At 30.9% G+C, this 7,006-nt stretch overlaps 2 pseudogenes; one reads left to right on the top strand and one right to left on the bottom strand.

Annotated features, from left to right (window-relative positions):
- Positions 1–1,159: 1,159 nt before the first annotated feature.
- LOC148197008 (uncharacterized) lies at positions 1,160–1,947 on the top strand (annotated as a pseudogene).
- A 3,240-nt stretch (positions 1,948–5,187) lies between these two features.
- LOC148197007 (uncharacterized) lies at positions 5,188–6,160 on the bottom strand (annotated as a pseudogene).
- Positions 6,161–7,006: the final 846 nt, after the last annotated feature.

Here is a 7,006-nt window from a genome sequence, read left to right as displayed (position 1 = left end):
GAGATAAAAGGAAAATGTAGAAAGCTCGGAGGAGCACGTAGAAAGCTTGGTAAAGAGATAAGTGGAGAGTTCATTAGAGAGATTGGTGGAGCAAGTGGAGAGCCAAGATACCCAATAGAGTAGGTGGGAAACTCGAATATCTTAGTGTGGAGACAGAGTAGCTTGGTAGAGCGTGAAACCAACTCGATCAGTTGGATGAGATGTCTGAATAGCTTAGAAAGCTTGGCAGAAGGTGTGGAGATCTTAGATAAAAAAAATGGAGAGCTTAGTCATAGATGAGGTTGACTTAATCGATCATAAGGTTAGTCTGGTGGAGCCTAAGGTAATAATTATGTTGAATGAGAGGTAAGATAACTAATATATTTGGGTGTAAAAACAAAATCAAGTTTGACCTTTTTTATCATAATTATCTTATTTGTTTATTGATAATTGGTTATTCCAATTTGATTACTTTGTCACATGTTATATATGCAATGAATTTAACATGTAGATGATACCAAGAGGTAGAGGTGGTGGTTGTAGACCACTTAATCGTGGTGGTCGAGGTGTTTGTGTTGGTGAGAGAGCTTTACTCACTACCAACATTCCTGGTTCTTTTGTTCAACCAACAACCATGGAATCTACATGTCCTATACCTAAGGGACCCTTACTTTCCTACACTTCAAAAGCAACATGGTGACATTTTGTAGAATCATATTTTAATGCCTTTTTCACAGACCCCATTATGAATCAACCTAAACCGATGTAGGGGTCACTTTCACTTGAGTATAAGTCTAGCAAGTCTAGCAATGTCATTGATTAAAGGTCTTGACTTCATGCTAAAAAAGAAGAGTAAGTAAAAGTTAATTAAGTTGTTATTCTTAAAAATATGTCATTATTTATATATATGCTTTTATTATAATATCACACATCATCAATCAACAATTTGGTGAACCTAGTTCCAATTTGAAGAAGATTTGAATTCAACTTCGAGATAAATAATTCAGAGCGTTTAACGTAATTTCCATTATGAATACATTTAAAGTGTTATTTTATTATTCTACTATGATGGCTTTCTAACTAATTTTTCATGAAAAAAGAGTATAGGTGGGATCCATAATAAGAGAAAGTCATAAGATTCATTTTTTATACAAAAGACTCTCATATTTTGAAAAATGTTATGAACAAAATTAGGACTAGTCATGATAGGAGAACTTGGATTCCACTAACTGTTCAAACAAACTTGGACCTACATTAGAGTTCTATAGAATTATAAAACAAAAGTATCATTAGTAAGAAAAATCGGGATGTTGAGAAGGGAGCCACAACCTACTATGGTGGTTCTATATCTACTACACTCAATTTGAGAAAATGGTAATCTTATTATATCTTTACATTTTCTATATATTTAATTTAAATACAATATATTAGACTTAGGTATTTAGTTTTGTCTTGTGTTTAAATATATTTAGACTAAAGAGCTTGAACAAACACCAATTGTTTGGGAGGTTGTAGAGAGAACAAAGAAATTAAAAAGACTGGAGGATAGGTTAATGATAAGACCCATGAACTTGTAGCCTGTCTAAACTTTAAGTTATAATTTAACTCTTGTTATATGTTTTTTTTCATAATAATCACATTTGATCTCATTTTCAGGAGAAATACAAACAACGCCGAGAAAAAGCCCAACATTACATGCTTGAAGACTCATCTTCACAAAACTCTCATGTTGCCTCAAGTGATAATGATGAAATATACTTTAGTGTTGTTGGAGGTGAAAAAGAAAAAGGTAATGTGTATCAACTTGGTGCATTGAGAAAATGATTTACCATTTCTACATGTGTTCATTCTAGTACAAGATAATCTACAATGGTTCATCAAATATAAGAAATGCGTGAAACTATTCAAAAGTTAAATGTTGAACTTTTGGAAAAGGTTGCCGAGGAGAAAACATTTGAAGAAAGATAAAGCTTCATGGGCAACGCACACCAAAAAGATGAGCAGATGAAATTTATTTTAGAGCACATCGAATTGAAGAATCTTTTGCAAGGACTTTTGATCCTCCTAACAATTGAGATGATGTTATAAACCATACTAGTGACAATAGATCAGAAGACCATTATTTGGGTTAATTAAGATGGCTCTAAAGTTTGTGTATTCATTTAAAACTATTTTCATTTTGGTTTTATGTTACATAATGTAATATGTATACTTTTAATTTTGATACTGCTACTTAATGCATTGTATATCGAAGTTCACAATTATTTATCATCATTCAATTTTTAACATTTTTAGGCATTTTACAGAAATTTTTTATAAGCAGGTAAAAATATTGTACATTAAATTAGCCACAAATTTTTTGTCATTACAAATTTTCAAATTTATTATTTAGTGACTGAAATAAATTTGCCAATAAATGTTCATATTTTTACCACGAATTTAGTCACCAAAAACAATTTTAACTAAATTGAATTCATACATATTAGCGACCAAAAGATTGGTTGCTATACATATTAATCATAGCGAAAAAATAAGTGACCATATTATCAATATAATTTGGTCGTAAAATTGGACTCCAATGCTTTTATGTGACCAATTTTTATTTATCAATAAGGGACCATATTTATCAACACAATTCGATTGCAAAACTGGACTCCAATGCTTTGACATGACCAAGTTTTAGCGATGATTAGTCACCAATATTTTTTATGATTGTTCAGTGATTGAATTAGCGACCATTTTTACCAACATGATTCAATCGCAAAATTGGCCTCTATTTGTTGGATGTGAGCAATTTTTTAGTGACCAGACCAAAATTTTGGTACCATTTAATAGCTGAATTAAAAGTTGAACTAAGAACTTTATGATTAGGGTTTTCCTTACCAAATTTTTTTTTTGCCATTTTGGTCACAAAGACCTTCAGTGACCAATTTAAGCATTTTATAGACCAAAAATTATAGTGTTGACTTGGAATCAAAGTTTATAAAAGATATATCTGCTCGAAGTGATTCAAGAGTAGATAAAGGTTTGATATGCTCTTGGTTGTGGTATCATCTTCATTGGGTCTATTTTTGTTGATAGTGGAGTCAAGTTTTAAAGTGAGAAAAAATGAGAATTGAATGTGGTATTGATTGAATCTGAACTAATATAAATTCTTGAATGTTCTTTATCTTTCTTTATTTCTCGTTTCACATTGTTTCTTATTATTATAATTAATAAAATTCTCAAGATGATTATATTTTTTTTTTCAAGTTGAAAATATTTTTAAAGAAAAATGTTATTTAAGATAAAGGATTTTAAAATGAATTCATCCACCCTTCTTAGTTTATCAAAGTCATAATATTTTTCCCTAACATTTTGTACTATAAGTAAAAGTGTGGAAATGGATAACATTTTGTACTATAAGTAAAAGTGTGGAAATGGATAACTAATAAGCACTCAAAGGGTACATAAGCTACATTTTCATACATTAAATTATGTAATTTAAGTGCCCAAAACTATGTATTAAAACATTATTGTAAGCATAATAGTATAAATATAAACATTAATGCATAAGAAAGTGAAAGTCTTGGTAGAGGTAGAAATTGAGTTTAAGAGGTAATATTAATTAGTGCGGGGAAGGAAGAAAAAAAAGAAGGAAAACTCATTGGGATTTGCATTATGTTAGGAAAACTAAACCTTTATGTGAAAAACTTTTCACTTTCTTGTTACTTGTTTCGCTACCTTATGTGTCAATTAGAAACTTATAATTTATAGACTTACATCTTGGCTTTTCGTCTCCAAGCCATAAACTCTACCATTAAGACACAACTATTACCTATTATTGTCCAATAATCAATATATTAAATTATTGATCCTTGCATTCCAAAAATAACAAAACTCCTAAATAAATGAACAACTCATTTAATTCTATTACATCTAAGTTTACCTAAACAAAACTCCCCTAAACTTAAATGCTTCTTTTGTATTTCATTCTTCTCCCCTCATCCAACTTTTCCATGTGTATGATCCCACATCAAGCTTGTTCCTTTCATTAACCGTTGGTTTCTTCACTTTCTTCATGGGTCGACTTATTTTTCACCTTGGTTGACTTCTCCTAACCTTTGTCAACTTCTTATTAACCGTGGCCGACTTCTCAGTACCGGGTTCCTCTTTACATCTTCATCTTCATCTTTACCATTTTTCGAGATGTTCTCCATGTCGATGATGAGCATATGGCTCGAATTTCCAAACTTTGATCGTAGCACTTAACATTCCTTTAGTGTTTCTTCCAGTTGCTTCGTCGTCTCCTTCTTCTTGCGAACAACATGATCTCGTAGGCAGCTTAACTCATCGCACTTATTTACATCCTCGTGAGCCCGCATCTTTAATAGTAAACAAAACTTGAATTCTGACTTCATATTTTTGCGACAACATGCTTGACACTCTAGATCGAGTTCTGTAAGAACCTTTCGGAGTTTCCCGTTTTTCTCTAATTCAAAATCACTAGATGTTTCCTCCTCCTAAGCAATTTATGAAGTGCGAATAAGATAATGTGTTCCCAAATCCTTTTCTTCCCCATTTTCCTCCTTACGAGCATCTTCTTTATCATTATCATCATCATTATTATTGTCTTCATCATCATCGTCCACATCATCCTCGTCATCGTCTTTATCGTCTTCTTGGAGTCATCCTCCTCATCGTCTTCGATGTTGTCTACTTTTATCCTCGGAGTTGTATTCTTCATCATCCTTAGTCTTCAGTTGCTCGCTTAATTATGTATTTTTTGTTCCTCACCATAAACATTTACGAGAGAATCATGAAAGAAGTCTAAATGAACAAGTAGCATTACTTGAAGTTGTAGAAGCTCATCATCTTGGTATAAACTCGCATGGTCAACTTGACTTACTATATTACCAATGATTCTACGATGAGATTTTGTCTTAATTACACCCAACCAACCTTGGCGTCCTTCACGATATTTGTTGTAATAAATTTGTTCTCCTTATTGTGCAAAAATAAATGGATCATATGCTTTATTATATGTTCATGATTGATTTACTTGGACAATTCCATACTTATTGTCTATTTTGGTTCCTATATTAGGAGTATTATCAAACCATTCGTATTAAAAGATAACTAAATAAATAAATGGCAACCTAGTATACTCCAATTGAATAACATTACACAATATTCCTTATAAAACTAGCCCTAATTAACCATTGATTCCTAGTACATATAAACACCATAGTTATAGGAATTCATGCCTTCACTTGAAGTCGAAGTTATAAAAGAATCATGAATGAAGACTGGATCAACATGTAGCATTACTTGAAGTTGTAGAAGCTTATAATCTTGGTATAGACTCTCATGGTGAATCTAACTTACTGTATAATCAATGATTCTACTACAAGCTTTTGTCTTAATTACACCCAACAAACCTTGGCACCCCTCTAGATATTTGTTGTAACAAATTTCCTCTGCTTGTTGTGCAAAAATAAATGGATCATATGCTTTATTACATCTCTGTAATTGTTTTACTTAGACAATTCCATACTTATTAACTGTTTTGGTTCCTATATTAGGAGTATTGTTAAACAATTAACATTGAAAGAGAATAAATAAATCAATGGCAACCTAGTATACTCCAATTGAATAACATTAGACAATATTTCATAGAAATATACCTTTAGTTAACCATTGCTTCCTAGTACATATAAACACCATAGTTAGAGGAATTAATTCTTTCACTTCAAAGAATAGTGTGAATTTTATACCATTGATAACATAGATACACAATGATTCAACTTTTCTCTTACGACCGCATGGAAAATTAACCAGTAATGGATCTTGAATATTATTTTCTAGACCGATAACCTAAATAAAAGATTATACATTATACACTATCAATCTGAGAGTAAAATTTGTATAATTGGCAAATGAAAAACCTACATATTATTAGAACGATGTAGTAAAATAGGATGACGATCAATTTGAGCTTTAGAAGCTGTAAGACTAATGTCTCTTAAATATTCAAAATAAATATTGCAAAGTACAAACCAATTACTCAAACCAAACAAATTAACATAATTAACATGCATGCAAAAGGAGTAAAAATCATCTTACTTAATATATGGTTGGATCTCTTCACAATTTTGAAGAACATATAATTGGGCAACATCTAGTTCATATAATACGTCATGGATTTTTCAATTGTTATTCTTGGGTAATTAAAATAGAAGGAATACATGAAGAATCTTCTCCTACTTCAAGTTTGTGAGGATCATAGTCCTTAGTGTGTCAAAATGATTATGATAATAAAATGAGATAAATATAGAAGTTTCCTCAACCAAGTAAGATTCATAAATAGAGCCCTTCCCCTTAGCTTTAGTTTTTACTTTTCCTTTTAGGGAGTGTAAGAACCTAAGAAAAAAATATAAACATGTTTCATTTTAAATATTGAATAAATAAACAACAAATGGTGTAATAATGATTAATAATTTCATACCTCTAAAATGGATATATCAAACGATATTGGATTCGACAACCAAATTTTTGCCTCATAAGGTAGATGAATTAGAAGATGTTCCATGGAATAAAAAAAAATCTTGGTGGGAATATTTTCTCTAATTTACTCAATAACACATGTATATTTTCTTCCAGAACTCTTAGGTGTTCAACATTTAGAGTTGTGGAACTTAGATCTTTTCGATAGAATATTTTTACAACATCTAATAAGTCTTGTTTGTATCCTTAGTTTTTCCTTTGATATCCACACTATGTTAAACACGTTCATGTACACATTTCTCTATATGTGCATAACATCAATATAGCAACCTCTTTAATATACTTTGTTTCTTCCAATTATATATATACTATCATATTCAGGAATATCTTATTGTTCTTTTAATCAACATAAATTGTTAACTGTGCAACCCTATTTCCAAATATCAAGAGTAGAGAAATGTGAAGGATGGTTTAATATCTATACTCCTAAATGGAGTATCAGGTGAAAGAAATTGACGATGACAACCAAAATAAGAGATCT

The sequence above is a fragment of the Vigna umbellata genome, chromosome 6, assembly GCF_029865625.1.
Source record: "Vigna umbellata cultivar VRB3 chromosome 6, Vumbellata_1.0, whole genome shotgun sequence".
Lineage (NCBI taxonomy): Eukaryota > Viridiplantae > Streptophyta > Magnoliopsida > Fabales > Fabaceae > Vigna > Vigna umbellata.
This window is presented reverse-complemented; position numbering and strand designations above follow the sequence as displayed.